Here is a 22,034-nt window from a genome sequence, read left to right on the forward strand (position 1 = left end):
AAAGGTTCATAATAATTTATAGTAGACTTCAGGCTGGTCCAGTCACCACGATTGATTATGAAACGTTACTCAGTATATCAGATATAGCTGATGTTACGAGAGTGGACCTAAAGTTCTGAACTCAAAGATAGTTTGGTTGATCTGGAACATTCCCATAGTGTCTCTAAAAATTACATTTGAGATTTCAAGAGCTTCACGGATCTCAGCAGATTATGCTATGCTTCTATTTATGGTGAAAATACATAAAGTTTTTCGTGTAGATTTAAGGACTTCATTATAGAATAGTTTAGGCGAACCGAAATATCCCAAAGGTTTATAATAAAAACGCAAAATATGCAATACTATTATTTATAGCGAAAACACATAAAGTTATTCTTGTAGATTTGAAAGGACTTCATTATAGAACAGTTTGGACGACCCGGAATATCCCAAAGGTTTATAATAAGCTAATAGACTACAGATGCTCCAGTAACTGCGGTTGCTTATGCAACGTTACTCAGTATGATATATATGGATACTGTTACGGGTGTAGACCTGAAGTCCTGAACTCCAAGGTAGTTTGGCTGACATGGAATATCCCTGTAGTGTCTATAAATGACATTTGAGTTTTCAAGAGCTTCACGGATCCCAGCAGATTATGCAATACTATTATTTTTGGCGAAAATGCATTAAATTTTTCTTTTAGATTTGAAGGACTTTATTATAGAATAGTTTGGACGAACCTGAATGTCCCAAAGGTTCAAAATAAAAAAAATAGACTTCAGATTGGTCCAGTAACCACGGGTAAATATGCAAACGTTACTCAGTATAGCAGATATGGCTATTGTTACGAGTGTTGACCTGAAGTCCTGAACTCCAAGGTAGTTTGGCTGACCTGGAATATCCCTGTAGTGTCTATAAATGACATTTGAGATTTCTAGAGCTTTGCGGATCCCAGCAGATTATGCAGTACTATTATTTATGGCGTAAACACATTAAGTATTTGAAGAACTTCATTACAGAACAGTTTGGACGACCCTGAATATCCGAAAGGTTTATAATAAGCTAGTGGGTTTCAGGTTGCTCCAGTAACTGCGGTTGATTATGCAACGTTTCTCAGTATAACAGATATGCCTACTGTTACGAGTGTAGACCTGAAGTTGCTGCTAGATATAAAAACAATAATCTACATAAACAAAACTTTCGCCCATTTTGAGGCAGTAGGTAATCAGGGAAGGAATGTTAGTTAGTTAGGCACCTATTGCGAGGAATCCTCTGCATATTGATGAAATCAGAAAAGGGAATGGTATCGATGCAACGAAATGAATGAGAAAAACTTTATAAAAAGTGACCAATTCATCATTAGTTCACGGTAATCATGAGAATCATAAGCGATCATGAGGAAGCCTCTCGATGCGACATGCAGTCTACTCTTTGAGTGCGGCAAAATTCGGACCGCGTACAGAAGCCGCATAGCATGCGGTACCTTTGAGTGACGTTTTATTACACTCGGTTGATGCCGGTTTGATGTGGCGCACACGGTTCATTAACCTCTCGGCCAACTGAACTCTGGTACCTATAGTCAACAAACCGTTGCGTTGGTTAGTTAGTTGGCAAGAGCCCAAAATAACATCGCGCAGTGGGTGTCTCATGGGAAAAGAATTCGCACGCGTCGTTTAGACTTTAGGTTTCGGTACTTCATTGCCCATGACAGCCAGTGGCACATATCCGCGCACTACTTGCCGCAGGCTGTTACCTACTCACATTCGGAATCGAAAGTGAAATAACAACGCGGTGGCGGTGCCGTACCACTCTCTACATCGATTATAATTGGCTCCGTAAAACATTATTTTAAATGGGCACGAGCCACACATCAAAGATCAAACGATGCAGATATTCTGCGCCACGAAATTGTTGCTTACCACCACGCATGACTCGAATGAGTGTTCGGTACAGAGGAGTCCTGTTTTGAGCAACCCTCAGTGTGCCTCAGTAGTGCATTGGACTACGATTTGCAGCTTTCCTCTTGATTTGCAGTCTTGAAACTCTAAGCCTGCCATTACTTTGCACGCGTTCTTAACTGATACACACCACGTTTCATTCGCAAAAACCTTCATATTACAAAAAATGTTTTTTTTTTATATATTTGTAGATATTTGTAAAATTTAAAAGTCTTATTTTACATGATGTTCCTCAATAATCGGCTGAGCACAAGAAACTTGCAAATATACAATGTCTGGTACTTGGAAATATACAATTTAAATGGTACGTAAAACATACATATTGCTAGAAATGGCAACTAACTGTAAAACACCATCAAATTCGTTCAGATGCTCGTAGTGTGTTGAACTTCTGAAGGAAGTCGTGCAGTGTTCCAGCCTACTAACCAGCAACCTACCTACATACAATACCGATCGAATGATTAATTCCAACTGCTCGAAATTAGTTGGAACTTTGAAACCTATTCGACGGGCACGATCCCTTGCAAGCATTTATTGAAAGTAAAACCGCAACCCCGGTGATTCCCACTGCAGCACCGAAGTCAAAATCGATTACCGTCTAGCTGAGTCAGCAGGCATCTTACCTAATTGAACTCCACTGTTCTAGGTTTCACCTTTGTTTTGACACAGCTCCAGGGGAAGCAGCACACTGGACCAGCAAAAAGAGAGAACGTTCGGAATCTTTACACCGATTTTTGGATGAGCCAACTAACTGACGATAATCAGCATGACATAAGACCCCTCCCCGTCTGTTCACAACCAGAACTCCCATCACTCCAGATAGCAGAACCAATCTCTGCTGTTCTCAGCTGGAAGCCTTCGTCGTTGTGGTATAATGGTATAAGTCACGACCAATTTGCGGTGTCTGATGGGGGTGGTGCAAGATGAAGATATTGGATCGGTTGATTTTCAGACACGACCGCCGACACTGCACTAGGAGTCTAGGGAGTGGTCTGGTGGATGCTGGCTGACTGAGTGATGGTGTGAGGTATTGCCAGCGGTTTCTTCGTGGTTCTATTTTTGTAATCATGGCGATTGGCGGATGGAATTTTGCTGGGAATGCAGCAATCGTGACGCGCTGGTGTTGAAAATGTGATTTACATTATGTCATTTCGATTTTCCAGACTTTTAACTTCATCATGTTATTTTTTCTTCTCTTTTCAGGTATGATGATATGGATTAATGCCATCAATTTTCTTCTCAACCATCTTAATTGACGTCTCAGTAAAGGTAATGTGTGTAATCTACAGGACTTTCGTATGCAAACCGGCTTAGGATTTCGGGTTGTATCATAGTTTTATCGTATCCCCGATATAACCTTCTAAACAAAACCATCTTCTGACTTGTCAAACATTTGTTTTGTTTATTTCTCACTTATGTTCGATCTTCAGAATAAATTATGCTTGTTTTTTTTTTATACAGCGATCAATTGGTAAGATGTCGATCTGGAATTCAGATTTGTTTTCCTATTTAATACGTGTTGGGAGACATGCCACGGGAAATTTGTGGTGAATGTGACTGTGATAATGACAAAAAATGAGTACGCCACACAAACTGTGCATTAATTGGAAGTTAAATGCATTTAATTTACTCGATGGAATTGGGTGCTTGACAATGTTTTTCAACATAGCGGAGTTTCAAAGACATTATGTAATTTTTCTGAAAATAAGCATGAGGGAAACGTGTTGAATCGTTAAGTTTGATCTCAAGCTGTACATAAAATCATAATATTTAGTAATGATTTCTCTGTATTTATATAAATTATCCCGGCTAGGCCACATATTTTTCTGATAAAACTCTGTGTTCCTGATGATTCCTCCAATAGGACTAACCCTCCTGAGGTGGTCATATCTGAGCTCATGACAGAGCTAGCGGTTTTATCACAGCATTTTTGGTCTATGTTACGGCCACGAAATCTTTTGTTGGTTTTATGCATTGCCTCACAGTTTTGTGTATTTGTTTACAAAAAAATCTCTCTGACAACAACCGCAAATGAAAGTTTTATTGAAATGGTAATAATAAGTGATAAAACCAATCCACGACTACTTGCTAGTCTTTAACTGAAGATGTTTATAGCAGAAGTTATATGATAGTTCTATGGAATGCCAATGGTGCAAAGTAAAAAACTACCACATAAAACTAATATAGAACAACTAGCTTTTTTACATGCTCGTATAAAACCAGGATAAATCATGAATAAACCTTCAAGGCACGCTGATTGTTACTTGGGATGTGTGCTGCTTGGAAGAAACCTTGGAAAACTTATTGTGATGGAATCCCTGAAAAAACTGCTGGAAGAATTTCTGAAGGAATCCCTGGAAAACTTTTAGGCAACTTCTTGTAGAAATTCCAAGGGAATTTATGGAGAAATTCCTATACATAACTAGTGTTGCAGTGTCATCACGGGCACAATGTTGCTGCCAGCACTGCCCGTGATGACACTGCAACAACTAGGAAGGAGTTCCCTTCTAGGATAAGTCCTGAAATAATCGTTGCAGGAAACCCGTAAGGCATTCACATGGGAATTTCTGTAGGAGTCCTTTGACAAACTTTTAGTGAAATTTCATGGAAAAACTTCGAGAGGAATCTCTGGAGGAGTTCTTCAAAAAATCGATGAATAACTTTCTAAAGGATTTCTTGAAGAAAAAATAATCTCATAATATATTCCTAGAAAAAATCGCAAGCATTCCAAAGCAACTCTTGATTAAATTTTTGAAGAGATCTCTAAAGGATTTTTGGGAGAAATCCTTGGAGAAATTTCTGTAGAAATCCCTTGAGAAATTTCTTGAGATCGAGGAATACTTCGAGGATTTTTTGGAGAAACCCTTGGAGAAATTTCTGGAGGAAATCCTGTGAGAATGTCTGGAGGAACTTCTGGTCAAATTCCTAGCGGAAACTCTGGAAGAATTCTTGGAGGAAATCCTACAAAAATCAAGGAAAAATTCCTGAAGAAATTCCTAGACGAATCTCTAAAGGATTTCCTGGACAAATTCCTGGAAGAAATCTTGGAGGATTCACTGTAGGAATACCTGGAGAAATTTCTGGAGAAATTCCTGGATGAATTTCTAGAGACGTCCCTAGAAGAATCCTGCGAGGACTCCCTGGAGAAATTTCTGAATAAATCCTTGTAGAAATTCCTGCAGGAAGTTCTGGAGGCCCAAGTAACACACTTGTCACGGAAGAGTCACGGCGGCGCAGGTTTATGTTGCGCAGAAGTCACTGTGACTTACTTCTAGCAAGTAAGTACTTATTTGTTAGAAGTAAGTTACAGTGACTTCTGCGCAACATAAACCTGCGCCGCCGTGACTTTTCTGTGACAAGTGTGTTACTTGGAGGAGTCCCTGGAGAAATCCCTGAAGGAGTTCCTGGAAGAATTACTGAAGGAATGCTTTGAAGAATTCCTGGAAGAATGCTGGGAGGAATTCTTAGAGGAGTCCCTGGAGGAATTCCAGGTGAAATTCCTGGGGAAATTCCTAGCGGAATCCCTGGAGGAATTTCTGGAGGAAAAAAATCCTGCATGAATTCCTGAAGAAATCCCTGAAGAAATTCGTGGAAAAATCCTTGGAGAAATTCCTGAACAAATCCCTAGAAAAGTTCCTGGATGAATCCTTTGAGGAATTAAAAAACATCCTAGAGCTGTTCCTGAAAGAATTCTTGGAGGAATATCTGGAGGAATTCCTGAAAAAACGCCCAAGAATTCATCTTCTATCGCTAACACCACAGCATTTATAGATTAGACCTCTTCCTATCTAAGCGGATGTGGACGTGACACACAAGATTTCGATAAGCGATGAAGAGCTGAGAAAGTCATAAACAAAGCATTGTTCTGGGAAAACATTCGACGTGGTTGGTCAAATATTTATCATATGTAATGTGTCTTTAATCCACAAGTTAGTTATATGATCCCCGCTCTGCAAAGGAAAAACTGTACCCAACCCGTAGATTGAAACAATACCCCCACTCCCTCACATTAATTGTTTTCGGTACACATTCGAACCCGACACTCTGCCAAAACAGCCCTTTGTTTGTTCATAGACACCGACGACGACGGTGGACAAACGGGTCGGAAGAAAGACGGAAGCAATCCAAGAATCGTGTGACCGCAGATGACACGTCGCGTTGTCGGCGTACATACGACAACCGACCCGCGCCCGTAGAATGCGTGGAGGCGAGGGTTCAATTAACCAAAATCGTCCACACTCCGATCCCCGTGGTCGTCGTCGTCGTCTTCGACGATACGATGTGGGAACGGATGCGATTAAAATCATGATGATGGTTTGGTTGGTGTCATCTATCGTCACCGTAGTCTTGCTGTCGATGTGCATCGAATATGAATCAAATTGGTGCGCACATGGTCGGGTGGGGTGTGTTTGGTTTGATAACTGATACTCTGGTGTCGATCAAGCTCGATGTTGGACGAAGGGTCGACATTCGGTCCCGGCCCAAGAGGTGTCATGCAAACAAACGACCTGAGTCAGCACGTGGTGCAACACTTTGGGAAATCAATACCTACCCAAAGTTGATTCGATGATAACGCTTGGTCTACCTTGATTTCGTAAGCTTCATGCTAACGAATCACGATGGGAAACGGTAAAAGCGGTGGCATATGGGCGAGCCGAACGACACATTTTGATAAGGCTATCGGCGGCGGTGACGAAGAGAATCCCATCGTAAAACTGTTACGATGAACTTTTAATTTCCATTTATGAATGAACCCGACAACCCAAACAATCAAGAGACAGACGTGCGACATCAGCATGCTTCCAGCAGCAGCAGCCGGCGCACTGCTTGGTCAACGTTGATAAAGCAAAATCAAAAGAGCGATTCCAAGCAACAGCATCAAAATTAAGGAAAATTTTTAATTCATGATTTTCTATTGAACTGAAACTTTGCACAGTTTTTCAGTTCCATCTAAATCGCCATTTTTCGATATCAAATTTTTATTTAGAGCCACGACTAACTTTTCAAAAGGGTGTATGTGAAAATGGTTCAAAAATATTCAAAAATATGCACAGCAAAAACGGATTGTTCGATTGTTATGAATTTTTCAGCAAAGTTAGATAGCTAAATGGTGATTTCTAAGAAAATATACACTGTGAAAAAAAATCTATTTTATCATTGAAAAACATCATTTTTGTCACAAAAACTCAAATATCTCAAAACCCTATCTTTTTACCAACTTGAATTTTTTAGGAAAAACGGTCCATTGTATTAGCAATCTACCATAAAAATTTGGTGATGGTAAACTAATAAACAAAAAAGTTATAACATTTCAAAAATTTCACAATTTTTACATTTAGTAAAAAAAAATTTTCTGTGTAAACTATTTCGGCCGGGAATCGCGATTTGATGCTGATTTTATTGTTCAGCAAAGTTAGATAACTAAATGGCGATTCCTAAGAAAATATACACTGTGAAAAAAATCTTTTTTAAAATTAAAAAGTATCATTTTTGTCACAAAAACTCAAATATCTCAAAACCCTATCTTTTTACCAACGTAATTTTTTAGAGAAAACGGTCCATTGTATTAGCAATCTACCATGAAAATAAACAAAAAAGTTATGACAATTCAAACATTTCACAATTTTCACATTTAGTAATAATTTTTTTTAGTGTTAATTATTTCGGCCGGAAATTGAAGTTTGATGCTGATTTTATTGCCTTGCGTGAGTAAAACAAGTTGTTTTTATTATATATTATATATACATATAATATAATATACTATGTACCGTAATGTTCCGATTTTATCACGCCCTCCGCGCATTAGTCGTTTATTCATTAATTTGCTGTTACATTTGAGGACAAGTGTTTTCCCTCTTCTTCAAGATGAATGTTGAAAGCGTGTTTTGCAACGTTAAAAATATTGAAATGGGTATAGATAGATGTTGAAGAATATTACAGGGCATTTTTGAAAAGGGGCGTAATTAAATTGTTTAAACAGATGTCGCTGATGGCAATTTCTCAGTTGTTGTCGTTTTCGAACTTCCTGCGCCCTGCTTTACCGATGATATACAGATGGCTCGTTTGTCAAATTCTAGACGGCAGGACGTGCAAATGCGTAATTTTGTACACAATGTGGACATTTGGGCATAACCAGTCTCTTTCAGTTTATCTATGGTGCTTTCGGTGAGATTTCGTAACTCTTTTGAACATTTTTTTTCATCAAACGGTCTACAAGAGAGCGTTGAGTTGAAGACCTTTGAGAAAGCGACTGTTCATCTTGTTCGTTAGATTATAATAAACAAAATCACTTATTAATTTTAACTTACTTGTTTGGTGTTGTTGGCTGAAGAAAAAAAATACTATACAATTTTTAATATTCATAGCGGTAGTATTTTTTTGTTTTTTTTTCGTGAGCATTGTCAGGTATGTATACAGACAAACAAACGTAACACTGGCGAAATTTTCATTGACCACGCCTTCAACGATCATTTTGAATCTTGGTTGTGGCTTTCATAACAAGAAGAGCGCCCATCGTTTTTCTTTGCGTTTGACGTTTCACACTAGCGCCTTCTGATGACGATATTGCACAACGCAGTGTTTCGTGAAACATTTCCACCAGGTGGTGATAGTGTGAACTGGGCGATGAATTTTCACTAAAATTGTTCTAGGCGTTTCGTCTGTTTGTCTGTGGTATGTACCTCTTATGCATTTGTTGTTGTTGAAGTTACTCGCATTCTTCCGATCATAAAGTCTGTTCTCTACACACTTAATTTTGATTACCGAGTTCGGTAATTTTTTGACGAGATTAAAACTGCTGAGCACCGAACTCGTTCAGCAAAAATGCATTGTTTACCTTTTCCATACGATTTTGACAGTTGTTTTACTGAGCCTCAGTAAAATCGATTACCGAAACTACCGAGATCGTACTGCTGTTATAATCTCGTCAAAAAAGTACCGAACAGGCAATTCAGAAATAAGTGTGTAAGAGGGATTTTTTTTGCGGATAAACTAGACGTATACGCGTATAAAAAAACTTTTATTATACAGCTTTTGTCTTAAAAATAAATTCAATTCCATTTTTCTTATAATCAACAGCTTTTCAACACTATCAAGGGATTTTTTCACCAGTCACGTACAATAAAAAGTATGACAATCTCAATATTTTTGATCACAACACTGGATCGCGTCTAAGTTTCAAATAGATACTATAGTAATTACGAATAATCAAACTAAAGTATCATGAAAACAACTTGTTTAATTCAGGCGGTAGCCTTTACAATAAAATCAGCATCAAAATATAATTCTCGAAATAATTTACACAGAAAAAAATTTTTTTTTGTTACTAAATGTAAAAATTGTGAAATGTTTGAAATGTCATAACTTTTTTGTTTATCAGTTTACCATCACCAAAATTTTATGGTAGATAGCTGATATAATGGGCCATTTCCCCTAAAAAATTGAAGTTGGTAAAAAGATAGGGTTTTGAGATATTTGAGTTTTTGTGACAAATATCATATTTTTTCAAAGTAGAAAAAGAAATTTTTTACAGTGTATATTTTCTAAGGAATCATCATTTAGTTATCTAACTTTGCTGAAAAATTTATAACAATCGAACAATCCGTTTTTGCTGTACAGCTTTTAGAATATTTTAGAACTATTTTCGCATACACCCTTTTGAAAAGTTAGTCGTGAGTGAATATGAAGGTTTAATATCAAAAAATGGCGATTTATATGAAATTGAAAAACTGTGCAAAGTTTCAGATATTTTTGAAATGGTCGCTCAGGATCGACTGACATGACTCCGTGGAATTCCTCTATATCTAAATGACATGTTCAGCACTGTTGCTTATAAATGCACTCATCAAATGTTTTCCTGAATATATTTTACGTCGATGTTGCCAAATGTACTAAACTTAAATAAAAAAATACTTTTGGCTTGTTAATTAGATTTTATACTAATGTTCTAGTAAAATTAAGATTTCTACAATAAATATTACATATTTGGCAGCACTTCTGTTCAGATAATGTTAAAATATATGAAATTTGTTTAGAATTGATGATCTCAATGGATACTTTTTTTTAGTTCAACAGGTTATGCTAGTCCATTACGATAGACTCATAATTGATGAATTGACAACACTGTAACAATTTTTTTAATCCTTTTATACTTGATATTGTTCAAATCAACACAAAACGTCTTTATATGGCATCGAACAATTTTTTTTGCGATATTTATAAACTGCACCAGATTTTATATGATACTTTATATGAAAAAAATGAATATTTTTTCTTAAAAACGCTATATCTCAGGAACGACGCAAATTACTTTGGGGAGTTAAGCTTTTTTGATCGAAAAACGTCTGATAAACACGATGGAATCAAAATTTTTAAAATCAAAATATACGTATTTTGAGAAAAATCGATTTTTAGTTTTAAAATTGAAAAATATGATATCTGGCAACACTGTATCAAAAAAATAATATTTTTTCTGGATTCCCTGAACGATTTCCTTTAAAAAAACCGAAGGTCAAAAATGTGTAGGTGCAATCGTTTCAATGATAAAAATAAAAGAAAGAGAGGATAATTTTCATATCGGCCAAAACGAGGGGTGCTGCCACGGGCCGAGGGGTGATCCGATCGGCACAAAAATTTGGATTTTTTCTTTTTCCATCTAAACAAATGTTTCAACCAATTTTGGTTCAAATCCGTGATGGTCGGTTGCAAGCGGTCGGTCACTTGGCGTGGAATGACCCATAGACATTGAACCACACATATTTGTTGAAATTTACATACTAAAACTTAACGTAAAGTTGCCTCATTTTTTGAAGCGTGGTAAAATGTGCTAACTTTACATAACATTTTTATATACAAAAATCGTTAAATACGTTAAGTTGAAGACATCAAACGTAAATTTAGTTAATTATCTTTGAAATGAGCCAAAAATAATTAAAATTGAACTATAGATGACGAAGATATCAACAAATCACTTTTCCATGTTTTACGATAGTGACCCCAAACTTTTGGCCGATACATCATATTGAGGGGTGACCCCAAACTTTTGGTCGATGACATCAAGGATTAATTTACTTAATAACTTTTTTTCTAGATTTTTTAGCTAAGTTCTGTAAAAAGCAGTTGAAAGCTTATGGAAAATGGGTCATATTACCGCTCTCATCTTAAAATTTGGTCGACCCAACTTCCAGCGACACTGCCGTAAGTTTATATTCATTTTTTAGAAAATTTGGCAACTTTGGGTTAAGTTTACATACAAATTTTTTTGAAAAAGTTTCTTTTAAATCATGTTCAAAGTTTCTTTGACTTATTATCTTTTGAATGAAACCTAGGGTTTTGAAATCGGACGCAAATTGGCGGAGATATGGGCCTAAAAAAATGACATGTTTTTGAGGAGGTGACCCCAAACTTTTGAACGGGAGTGTATATGGCTTCGCATTATGCGATTTACACAGTGTATTCTGAGGAATTCCACGGAGTCATGTCAGTCGATCCTGAGCGACCATTTCAAAAATATCTGAAACTTTGCACAGTTTTTCAATTTCATATAAATCGCCATTTTTTGATATTAAACCTTCATATTCACTCACGACTAACTTTTCAAAAGGGTGTATGCGAAAATAGTTCTAAAATATTCTAAAAGCTGTACAGCAAAAACGGATTGTTCGATTGTTATAAATTTTTCAGCAAAGTTAGATAACTAAATGATGATTCCTTAGAAAATATACACTGTAAAAAATTTCTTTTTCTACTTTGAAAAAATATGATATTTGTCACAAAAACTCAAATATCTCAAAACCCTATCTTTTTACCAACTTCAATTTTTTAGGGGAAATGGCCCATTATATCAGCTATCTACCATAAAATTTTGGTGATGGTAAACTGATAAACAAAAAAGTTATGACATTTCAAACATTTCACAATTTTTACATTTAGTAACAAAAAAAAATTTTTTTCTGTGTAAATTATTTCGAGAATTATATTTTGATGCTGATTTTATTGTAAAGGCTACCGCCTGAATTAAACAAGTTGTTTTCATGATACTTTAGTTTGATTATTCGTAATTACTATAGTATCTATTTGAAACTTAGACGCGATCCAGTGTTGTGATCAAAAATATTGAGATTGTCATACTTTTTATTGTACGTGACTGGTGAAAAAATCCCTTGATAGTGTTGAAAAGCTGTTGATTATAAGAAAAATGGAATTGAATTTATTTTTAAGACAAAAGCTGTATAATAAAAGTTTTTTTATACGCGTATACGTCTAGTTTATCCGCAAAAAAAATCCCTCTTACACACTTATTTCTGAATTGCCTGTTCGGTACTTTTTTGACGAGATTATAACAGCAGTACGATCTCGGTAGTTTCGGTAATCGATTTTACTGAGGCTCAGTAAAACAACTGTCAAAATCGTATGGAAAAGGTAAACAATGCATTTTTGCTGAACGAGTTCGGTGCTCAGCAGTTTTAATCTCGTCAAAAAATTACCGAACTCGGTAATCAAAATTAAGTGTGTAGAGAACAGACTTTATGATCGGAAGAATGCGAGTAACTTCAACAACAACAAATGCATAAGAGGTACATACCACAGACAAACAGACGAAACGCCTAGAACAATTTTAGTGAAAATTCATCGCCCAGTTCACACTATCACCACCTGGTGGAAATGTTTCACGAAACACTGCGTTGTGCAATATCGTCATCAGAAGGCGCTAGTGTGAAACGTCAAACGCAAAGAAAAACGATGGGCGCTCTTCTTGTTATGAAAGCCACAACCAAGATTCAAAATGATCGTTGAAGGCGTGGTCAATGAAAATTTCGCCAGTGTTACGTTTGTTTGTCTGTATACATACCTGACAATGCTCACGAAAAAAAAACAAAAAAATACTACCGCTATGAATATTAAAAATTGTATAGTATTTTTTTTCTTCAGCCAACAACACCAAACAAGTAAGTTAAAATTAATAAGTGATTTTGTTTATTATAATCTAACGAACAAGATGAACAGTCGCTTTCTCAAAGGTCTTCAACTCAACGCTCTCTTGTAGACCGTTTGATGAAAAAAAATGTTCAAAAGAGTTACGAAATCTCACCGAAAGCACCATAGATAAACTGAAAGAGACTGGTTATGCCCAAATGTCCACATTGTGTACAAAATTACGCATTTGCACGTCCTGCCGTCTAGAATTTGACAAACGAGCCATCTGTATATCATCGGTAAAGCAGGGCGCAGGAAGTTCGAAAACGACAACAACTGAGAAATTGCCATCAGCGACATCTGTTTAAACAATTTAATTACGCCCCTTTTCAAAAATGCCCTGTAATATTCTTCAACATCTATCTATACCCATTTCAATATTTTTAACGTTGCAAAACACGCTTTCAACATTCATCTTGAAGAAGAGGGAAAACACTTGTCCTCAAATGTAACAGCAAATTAATGAATAAACGACTAATGCGCGGAGGGCGTGATAAAATCGGAACATTACGGTACATAGTATATTATATTATATGTATATATAATATATAATAAAAACAACTTGTTTTACTCACGCAAGGCCATTAACAATAAAATCAGCATCAAACTTCAATTTCCGGCCGAAATAATTAACACTAAAAAAAATTATTACTAAATGTGAAAATTGTGAAATGTTTGAATTGTCATAACTTTTTTGTTTATTTTCATGGTAGATTGCTAATACACGGTGTTCAATAAGTTCGGATACACAGTAAAATTGAATTTATTTCCCATCTGTAATTCAGATTTGGAAAGTGAATGTATTATTTGAAAGCTCACATAATACTGATCAAATACAGAATATGTTTTGAAATAAACTGTCCTTTATCCTTTTGTAATAATTGCAAATGTGTCTCAAGTTCCTTTCGGCCGGCACGCACGTCTGTCATTGGTATTTCGACTAGTTTTTATTGGCTAATAATGTTAAGTTAAATCAAATTAGGTTGTTGTCCTCAGCATTAGTGGTAGCAACTATGGCCATACGAAATAATCTATAAGATTCAGATTGGATGAAGTACGGGCTCATTTTATTTTGATCTTTAAAATTGCTAAAATTGCCGCTGTACCTGTTTTAATGATTTTTGTTTTGTCAAAAACCAAGGCTGCGTTATATCACAGTTTAATCCATAATTATCTTTTACAAAACTTGATTATATCCCTATTGTGGCAAATTTTAACCAAAATTGGCTTTATATAATGTGTTTATGCCTTTTTCATAGATTTAAGCACATTTTGACTAAACTTGCAAATTTATTACCATATTATCATTGAAATAGCAGTGTAAAGCTTTTGTCTATTAATTTAGTTATTTTAATTTAGTATAGTGAGATGTAAACTCAAAAGCCAACGTTTTAGGCTTCTGTAGCTTGAGCAACTTATCGAAAATTATTTCAGCGTGCCGGAGCTAACAAACTTTAGATACATCTAAGGCTTACAAAAAAAGTAGAAAAATACTTTATTCAAAACCATATGCTATATTTGATCAGTGTTATATGACCTTTCAATAAATACATTTACTTTGAAAATCTGAATTACAGATGTGAAATTAATTCAAGTTATATGGTGTATCCGAACTTATTGAACACCGTGTACAATGGACCGTTTTCTCTAAAAAATTACGTTGGTAAAAAGATAGGGTTTTGAGATATTTGAGTTTTTGTGACAAAAATGATACTTTTTAATTTTAAAAAAGATTTTTTTCACAGTGTATATTTTCTTAGGAATCGCCATTTAGTTATCTAACTTTGCTGAACAATAAAATCAGCGATTCCCGGCCGAAATAGTTTACACAGAAAATTTTTTTTTACTAAATGTAAAAATTGTGAAATTTTTGAAATGTTATAACTTTTTTGTTTATTAGTTTACCATCACCAAATTTTTATGGTAGATTGCTAATACAATGGACCGTTTTTCCTAAAAAAATTCAAGTTGGTAAAAAGATAGGGTTTTGAGATATTTGAGTTTTTGTGACAAAAATGATGTTTTTCAATGATAAAATAGATTTTTTTTCACAGTGTATATTTTCTTAGAAATCACCATTTAGCTATCTAACTTTGCTGAAAAATTCATAACAATCGAACAATCCGTTTTTGCTGTGCATATTTTTGAATATTTTTGAACCATTTTCACATACACCCTTTTGAAAAGTTAGTCGTGGCTCTAAATAAAAATTTGATATCGAAAAATGGCGATTTAGATGGAACTGAAAAACTGTGCAAAGTTTCAGTTCAATAGAAAATCATGAATTAAAAATTTTCCTTAATTTTGATGCTGTTGCTTGGAATCGCTCTTCTGTGTATCCTCGCCTTTAGCGTTTTCCAATCGATACCAATCTGGATTTATTGCTGCTGTTCCTTGTTGTGCTGTTATTGTGGAGAGTTCAATCTTACTTAGTTTTGGTAGTGGCTACGGTTAGGATAGCTCAGATCAATCTTCAGCATAAAAGAACAGCAACAACCAATCTTTGCAGACTTATGTAAAATGGTACAGCCCAAGTGGCCTTGGCCCAAGAACTATATTTTAGTAAGGGGAATTTCTATCTAGAAAACCTTGTGAACCCGGTGTTTGCTACTTTCAGCAAACATGAAATGGCAAACTCGCGTGTCATGCCTCGAGCCAGTGTGCTTGTCAACAACGCAATAGTTGCTACACTCATCTCTGAACAAGTCATCGCATACTGTACTTCAAAAGGCCTTCCGCTAATTGTTGGCAGTGATGCTAATGCTCACCATATCATCTGGGGCAGCTCAGACATTAACTTGAGTGGCTCCAGTTTGATGGAGTACTTAAGTAGTTCAGATCTTGCATTACTTAACATAGGCAACCGCCCAACCTTCATAGTATCTGCTAGAGAGGAAGTGTTAGACATAACGCTTTGCTCTAGTAGATTTAGTCACGAGCTGACCAATTGGCATGTGCCAGATGAAGAATCTTTATCTGACCATCGCTATATTTTTTTTTGAACATTTAAATGTTACTTTGCAAACATTCCGTTTGAGGAATCCCCGGTCAACAAACTGGGATCTTTTTACTGATTTGGTTGCGGCAAAATTTCATGGATACTCACCATCCATTGACACTCCAAGTGATTTAGATGATGCCGTTGATACTACAACGACCTTCATCATAGAAGCTTTTGAAGAAGCATGCCCTCTACGGTCTGTGAAGATCACAAGAGGAACCCCTTGGTGCAACTCTGATCTGGCGAAACTCAGGAAACAATGTAGAAAGAGTTGGAACAGACGACGGCTGGTTCGGAGGCTTTCAGGTCGGCTCGCAAGGCCTACAGGAAAGCTCTCCGGTCTGCTGAACGATCCGGCTGGAAAAACCTTTGTACAAATGCTTCCAGTTTGAGGGAAATCAGTCGGTTAAATAACATCCTTGCGAAATCTAAGGATTTCCGAGTGAACGAACTTCGTTTGCCAAATGGCGATCTGACTTTCTCTGATGAGGAAGTTCTGGAATGTTTATTCAGCGCACACTTCTCTGGATGTGTGGATATTACATCTTCGGATGAACCTGATGTCTTTTCTTGTAGTTACGATTCCCTGGCTTCGGCTCGTACTATTGTAACAATAGAATCGATTGAGTGGGCACTTAATAGCTTTGCTTAATCCTATTTTGCTTCAGAAGGGATTTGATTATTTCAAACATGTTTTGAAAAAAATACTTGTTTGCAGTTTTGCTACAGGGTATATTCCCAAAACATGGCGGGATACTACTGTGAAGTTTATTCCGAAAGTGGGTCGTGCGTCGTATGAAGAAGCAAAGAGTTTCAGACCTATCAGTTTGACCTCTTTTCTTCTGAAATGCTTAGAACGCATTGTCGATCATCAATGTGCCTCTTCATGTGCACCAACATGCCCACCAATCTGGTAAGTCCAATGTGACTCTTTTACACAAAGTTCTCGATGGTCTCGATATCGAGAAAGCATTCGCTCAAAAGCAATCTTGTTTGGGTGTTTTCTTAGATATCGAGGGTGCCTTTGACAATGTGCCTTACGATGCCATATTGGAAGCCCCACGGAGTCATGGTATATCTCCAATGATTTCCAATTAGGTTCATCAAATGCTCAAAAACCGATATCTCTTCTCGACATTGCGTCTAGCAGGGATTGAGTGTTTGTGGATGCCCCCAAGGGGGAGTCTTTTTTCATTCTTCAATCACTTAACCTAATTTACAGCTCTTTTGTCCACTAGGGCACTGCGTGAGCGATTCCAATTGGCGGCTGCACTTACACTTTGTACAGCGCCTAAATGTATTCTATTCTAATTCCACTAATTCTAATTCGAACTGGTAGCCTTTGCGCTGCTGTCACTTTTCTACCCTATCCATGGTAGAATGATGAGCACGATGTTGCTGTGTGGCTCTTGTTCCATTTCCAGTCCGATTGGGGATCCATTGTGAGTTGCCGTTAGCCGATATCCAAGTTTCCGGGTCCGTTAGAGCATATGCTCAGAAGAGAGTCAGGTGTCAGCCGCTCTTGGGGGGAAGAGCAACTGACGAAAAATTGCAAGTGCCGGGGCTGGGATCGAACCCATGACCATCCACTTATGAAGTAAATGTGTAGCCACTACGCTACGGGCCCCGGTAAGGGGGAGTCTTGTCACCGCTTTTGTGGAATCTCGTAGCAGATACGCTATTGAGGCAACTCAATAATAGTGGTTTTCCTACTTATGGTTTTGCCGACGACTACCAAGCATTGTTAGTTGGTATGTGTATTACCACCCTTTTCGACCTGATGCAAAGCGACCTTCAGGTAGTTGAGGGTTAGTGTCGCCAATATGGACTTTCGGTTAATCCGAGTAAAACATCTATTGTTCTTTTTACGGAAAGGCGAAACCGTAATAGCGTTCGACCTTTGCGTCTCTTTGATTCTGAAATCGATGTGACTGAACAGGTTAAGTACGTTGGAGTCATTCTTGATTCCAAGCTTTCCTGGACATCTCACTTTGAGTTCAAAATCAAGAAAGCTTGTATGGCCTTCAGGCAATTCCAGCGAACCTTTAGTACAACCCAAGTACATCAAATGGATCTACACAACTGTTGTTCGGCCATTTTTGGCTTATGGATGTCTTTTGTGGTGGCAAAAGGGCGAAATTAGAACGATCCAATCAAAGTTAGGCCATCTGCAAAGCATGTGCTTAATGGCGATGTCTGGAGCATTCTCTTCAACTCCCACGGCAGCGCTCGAAGTTCTCTTTGACGTTGCTCCACTACACATTCATCTCAAACAAGAAGCACTTTCTTGCACTTATCGTCTATGGGTAAGGTACACCGGGGCAAGTTGAAACGCGAAGTTTTGAAATTGATTTCGCCACAATTTGAAAATTTATTCTTCGCTAAAGAATTACTTGAATCAAAAACTTTGTGTTATGGCGATCAAATGGTTTACCATCATTAGAAAACATCATGTTAACCCGCTGTTTCATCTTGCCCCACCCGTTTCAACTTGCCCCGGTGTACCTTACTCGGTCTACTAGAGGAAACTCCTGTGAACCGCACATCAACACACACCTAGTTGTTTCCACTTTTGGTGAATTGGGACAAAATTGTCACATCACTTGCTCCAAGTGATCTTACAATTGCTGTAATTTCCCATATAGGACATTTTCCACGATATTCTCTTTCCGGGAAGAGTGGACATATGGATATCTGGAGAGAAGTATTTCAGACGGCATCGTATGTTACACTGATGGCTCCCTTCTCGAAGGTCGAGCAGGTGCTGGTGTTTATTCTCGTGAGCTAAGGTTGTATCAGTCTTATTCACTTGGTAGACACTGCACCGTTTTTCAGGCCGAAATCTTTGCTCTTATGTGCGGAGTGCAATCGACAATTCAGCAGCACGTAATGGACAAAGTAATATACATCTGTTCAGATAGCCAGGACTTGTTTCGGCTAACTCCAGGTCGAAGATAGTTATCGCTTGTCGAACTCAAATCGAGGAGCTGAATTCAGCAAACGCTGTTCACCTTGTATGGGTACCTGGCCATTCTTCCATCGCTGAAAATGAATTGGCTGATGAGTTAGCTCGCACTACTGGAGCATCACATGACTTCATTGGCCCTGAGCCAGCTATTCCGATATCGAAGTGTTGGGTAAAGCTTCAGATTCACACCTGGGCTGCCACTCAACACAGACAATACTGGAATAGTTTGGAGTCATGTCGTCAAACCAAATTGTATCAATGTGTATACTGAGTACTGTCAGTACTGAGCCTTTAACGGCTGTTCGAGTCCGTGTGAAGTTGATCATCAATATTAACTTCTTTTCTCGATCAGCCTAGATAGCTGTGTAGTGTCGGTAGCGATTGTCTCAATTGGCTAAGAATAACACTACGGACCGCCTGTCCCGGTGGTAAGAATCCACCAACAGGTGACCCCTAATTCATGGTGTGATGCGGCTTTATGCTTACCGTGCCTAGGAATGAATGGCTAGGGGGGTCTTATAAAAACCTAACCGCTAACGGAGCCTGTGGAGTACCAGGGCGCCCTCCACAGTATGTAGCCCTTACTGCGCTAACCGGAGCAATGGTGCAGTGGACCTTGTGTTTCTCCGAGACAATCAGCTGCCCTTCTTTAGTCTCACTTGAGGCTAAATAAGGGCGGGATTATGAAGATGTTGTTAATTAGTTTAAATTTTCACCTATATGGTTTCGCATTATGCGATTTACACAGTGTATTCTGTGTATCCTCGCCTTTGGCGTTTTCCAATCGATACCGATTTGGTTTTATTGTTGCTGTTCTTTGTAGTGCTGTTGTTGCGAAGAGTTTAATCTTACCTAGTTTGGGTAGTGGCTACGGTTAAGATAGCTCAGATCAATCTTCAGCATAAAAGAACAGCAACGATCAATCTTTGCAGACTTATGCAAAATGGTACAGCCCAAGTGGCCTTGGTACAAGAACCTTACTTTCGTAAGGGAAATTTCTATCTAGGAAACCTTGTGAACCCGGTGTTTGCCACTTTCAGTAAACATGAAATGGCAAACTCGCGTGTCATGCCTCGAGCCTGTGTGCTTGTCAACAACGCAATAGTTGCTACACTCATCTCTGAACTAACCACCAGAGATGTATGTGCTATCACAATTGATGTATCTGTTGGAAACCTCAACAGGAAATACGTCTATTGTTCTGTGTATTTACCGCATGATGAACCATCCCCTACGGATGCTTTCAAACAAGTCATCGCATACTGCACTTCAAAAGGCCTTCCACTAATTGTTGGCAGTGATGCTAATGCTCACCATATCATCTGGGGCAGCTCAGACATTAACTTGAGAGGCTCCAGTTTGATGGAGTACTTAAGTAGTACAGATCTTGCATTACTTAACATAGGCAACCGTTCAACCTTCATGGTATCTGCTAGAGAGGAAGTGTTAGATATAACGCTTTGCTCTAGCAGAATTAGTCACGAGCTGACCAATTGGCATGTGCCAGATGAAGAATCTTTATCTGACCATCGCTATATTTTTTTTGAGCATTTAAATGTTACTTTGCAAACATTCCGTTTGAGGAATCCCCGGTCAACAAACTGGGATCTTTTTACTGATTTGGTTGCGGCAAAATTTCATGGATACTCACCATCCATTGACACTCCAAGTGATTTAGATGATGCCGTTGATACTACAACGACCTTCATCATAGAAGCTTTTGAAGAAGCATGCCCTCTACGGTCTGTGAAGATCACAAGAGGAACCCCTTGGTGGAACTCTGATCTGGCGAAACTCAGGAAACAATGTAGAAAGAGTTGGAACAGACGCCGTTCGGCTGGTTCGGAGGCTTTCAGGTCGGCTCGCATGGCCTACAGGAAAGCTCTCCGGTCTGCTGAACGATCCGGCTGGAAAAACCTTTGTACAAATGTTTCCAGCTTGAGTGAAGTCAGTCGGTTAAACAAAATCCTTGCGAAATCTAAGGATTTCCGGGTGAACGAACTTCGTTTGCCAAATGGCGATCTGACTTCCTCTGATGAGGAAGTTCTGGAATGCTTATTCAGCACACACTTCCCTGGATGTGTAGATATTACATCTTCGGATGATCCTGATGTATTTTCTTGTAGTTATGATTCTTTAGCTTCAGCTCGGAGTATTGTAACTATAGAATCGATTGAGTGGGCTCTTAATAGCTGTGCTCCTTTCAAATCTCCTGGGGCAGATGGGATTTATCCTATTTTGCTTCAGAAGGGATTTGATTATTTCAAACATGTTTTGAAAAAACTAATTGTTTGCAGTTTTGCAGGGTATATTCCCAAATCCTGGAGGGATATTACTGTAAAGTTTATTCCGAAAGTGGGTCGTGCGTCGTATGAAGAAGCAAAGAGTTTCAGACCTATCAGTTTGACCTCTTTTCTTCTGAAATGCTTAGAACGCATTGTGGATCATCACATCCGTGATGCTCATCTGGCCAACGTGCCTCTTCATGTGAACCAACATGCCTACCAATCTGGTAAGTCCACTGTGACTCTTTTACACAAGGTTGTTTACGATATCGAGAAAGCATTCGCTCAAAAGCAATCTTGTTTGGGTGTTTTCTTAGATATCGAGGGTGCCTTTGACAACGTGCCTTTCGATGCCATATTGGAAGCCGCACGGAGTCATGGTATATCTCCAATGATTTCCAATTGGATTCACCAAATGCTCAAAAACCGATATCTCTTCTCGACATTGCGTCTAGCAGGGATTAGGAAATTGAGTGTTTGTGGATGCCCCCAAGGGGGAGTCTTATCACCGCTTTTGTGGAATCTTGTAGCAGATACGCTATTGAGGCAACTCAATAATAGCGGTTTTCCTACTTATGGTTTTGCCGACGACTACCAAACATTGTTAGTTGGTATGTGCATCAGCACCCTTTTCGACCTGATGCAAAACGCCCTTCAGGTAGTTGAGGGTTGGTGTCGCCAATATGGCCTTTCGGTTAATCCGAGTAAAACATCTATTGTTCTTTTCACGGAGAGGCGAAACAGTAATAGCGTTCGACCTTTGCGTCTCTTTGATTCTGAAATCGATGTGACTGAACAGGTAAAGTACGTTGGAGTCATTCTTGATTCCAAGCTTTCCTGGACACCTCACATTGAGTTCAGAATCA

At 38.0% G+C, this 22,034-nt stretch overlaps 1 protein-coding gene and 1 long non-coding RNA gene across 3 annotated transcripts in view; one reads left to right on the forward strand and one right to left on the reverse strand.

Moving 5' to 3' along the window:
• LOC109428936 (uncharacterized) overlaps positions 1 to 22,034 on the forward strand; it is a 265,135-nt gene that overhangs the window by 115,019 nt on the left and 128,082 nt on the right. The window lies entirely within an intron of this gene.
• On the reverse strand, positions 7,437 to 9,744 carry LOC134291712 (uncharacterized). Its single transcript, XR_009999248.1, has 2 exons — positions 8,484 to 9,744; positions 7,437 to 8,418 (listed from the first exon to the last, which is right to left on the reverse strand). It is a non-coding gene; the product is annotated as an uncharacterized LOC134291712 (long non-coding RNA).

This window comes from Aedes albopictus, chromosome 3, assembly GCF_035046485.1.
Source record: "Aedes albopictus strain Foshan chromosome 3, AalbF5, whole genome shotgun sequence".
Classification (NCBI taxonomy): Eukaryota; Metazoa; Arthropoda; class Insecta; order Diptera; family Culicidae; genus Aedes; species Aedes albopictus.